Below are 2,524 nucleotides of genomic sequence, written 5' to 3'. Positions count from 1 at the left end.
GGAAGTAAAATTCCATGGAAAAAAGAAGTCTTGTTATTACCTGCCTCAAATTGTAAAATCTCTTATAAAAGTGAGGGTGTGGTTAGTGGCCTAAGTGTCTAGAACCGGGTCTGTCCAGCTCCCAACACTCCCTCCACTACGCCCAACTTGAGAACAGGGGAAGGAGGACAAAGCACAGCCTGGGAGGGGACCCGAGGAGGACTTCTGGGATGTGGCTAAGTTGTTTCTTGATCTGGGTGCTGGTTACACGGGCGTGTTGAGTTTGTAAAAGTACAATGAGCTTACACTTCCATATGCTTATCTGTGTGTTGTATTTCTAAAAAAAAAAAAAAAAAAAAAAAGATTGAAACAAGGGGAGCTGTCTCAGGAGATAGTCACATGAATGTGCTGGGACCAAGGGGTGAGAGTAAGATACAGTCTCCAAGTTCCATTGCTTGCCCAGAAAGAAGAGGAACAGATTGTGTGCTAGACTCGGTTACAGTAAAGAAGATGCCTAGTTTTCCACTGCCTTTTGATGTCTGCGAAATTTCAAAAATATGAGTTGTTTCATTAGGGTACTGGTTAGTTGGTTTTTTTTTTTTTTTTTTTTTTTAAGATTTTACTTTCTTAAGTAATCCTTATACCCAACATGGGGCTTGAACTTACAACGTCGAGATCAAGAATTGCGTGCTCTAGCGACGGAGCCAGCCGCACGCTCTGGTTAGTTGGTTTTTATAAAGGTCTTCAGCTGGGACTTCATCCACCAATACCAATAAATCATAACTTAGGTGAGAGGCACTGAGGTTAAAACTAACTTACATTTAACATCTTACCAAAGGGAAGTGTGGGAGACTGAGTCCATTTTCCAGCTTAGAGTTTTGGGCTCTACCTGCCTCTTGCATTTCTGTGTATCCCCATGAAGAGAACTCAGCTGGCAAAAACTGAGTTCCTGTCACACACCAGGCCCTGCACCGGGTGCTGGAGACAGAGTTTGGGTGTGAACATAACAAATAGAAGGCAGAGGGGCAGAATCTTGTCCCAGGCTCTGAAGTTGGACAGTGCACGGGGGGAGGTCAGGTCTGCCAGAAAAGTGCAGGGAAGGCTTCTCGGAGGGGGGATACCCAGGCTGAGTTTTCAGAGATGTGCAAGTATGCCCCAGATGGACCAGGCATTCCAGGAAGGGGGAACAGCGTGAGGACAAGGCAAGGCCCGGTGGAGCACATTCAAGGGGGAGCGGCCAGGGAACAAGGATGGTCAGGGTATTGGGGTGCAGTAAAGAGGTTTCACAGAGGCCCCATTGGGAAGGCTTCATCTGCATTCTAAGGACCATGGCCTCTCTGTAGGGATGAGGAGCCCCAGGGCGTATAAGCTGGGTTGTGACAGGTTCAGTTCTGTGTTGAGCACTCATGCCGACTACAATCTGGAGGATAAAGTGGAGGGAGGCAGGGCTTGAGGGAATTTGGAGGCTACTGTGGTTGCAAGGGTCTGAACTATGCCCGGGGTGGTGGTGATGGTGAGGTGAGAGCTGGGAGATGTTAATAGGGAGGCAGGATTTGTAGGGCTGGATTCCTGAATGGCTCTGAGGGAGGCGAGGGAGGAAGGAGTCTTGGATGACTCCCAGGTCTGGGGTTGGGTGAGGCTGGGGAGGCCGTGCTGCTCACAGAGGAGACACAAGGGAGGCAGGGAGGTGGCTTCTGGACATACTGAGTCCGAGGCTCCAGGAATGACTGACTGCAGCACGTAAGCTGTGGGACGAAGCCAGTAGAGGAGACTGGAAACCGGGGGAGGAAACGGCTGAGGGGGCAAGGCCCTGCCCCTGGAGGGAGTGGAGGCTAACACAGGCAGAGATGCCACCCCCCCACACCTCCGGAACACACATCTCCAGGCTGAGCCTGGAGGAAGGAAGCGAGGGGCTTGCTACAGAGGTGTGTTGCTCTGAGGCTGGGACGCTGAGGGAAGTTCCTGACACCTGACAGGTTCGAGGTTCTCTGGGAAGGGGGAGCCAGGCCTGGGAGTTGGCTGAGTCTGAGGAGAAGGGCTGAAGGGTACAAGGTGGCCACTGTAGGGCTCAGGAGAGGGAAGTGGGCAAGTCTCGGAGAAGACCTGCCGAGATGGGCATGGGGGCCTCGCTGACGGTAAACCAGTTGCTCTTTGTTTTCTTTTTACCATTTACTATACATTTTTAAAAAGATTTATGATTTACTTTAGAGAGAGAGTGTGCGAGGAGGGGGGTGGCAAAGGGAGAGGGAGAGGGGAAGCAGACTCCCCGCTGAGCACGGAGCAGATCATGACCTGAGCCAAAACCAAGAATCGGACGCTTAACCGACTGAGCCACGCAAGCGCTCCTTATTATAAATTTCAACTGTCCCAAGGCTGTTCCCATGAACTTCGAACAAACGGAGGACAAAACCTCAGTCCCTAAACGCATGTACATTTAGGGGAGATGTCCTTTGTTACAGAGACACAGGTGTAACTGAATTGAGAGCAAAGACGTGGTGGAAATGGATCTGCCAAGGGGACCGGGGTCTTCTGGGGAGGAAGGCCA

The sequence above is a fragment of the Ursus arctos genome, unplaced genomic scaffold (genome assembly GCF_023065955.2).
Source record: "Ursus arctos isolate Adak ecotype North America unplaced genomic scaffold, UrsArc2.0 scaffold_28, whole genome shotgun sequence".
Lineage (NCBI taxonomy): Eukaryota > Metazoa > Chordata > Mammalia > Carnivora > Ursidae > Ursus > Ursus arctos.
The sequence above is the reverse complement of the archived record's forward strand: the minus strand, read 5'-3'. Positions refer to the sequence as shown.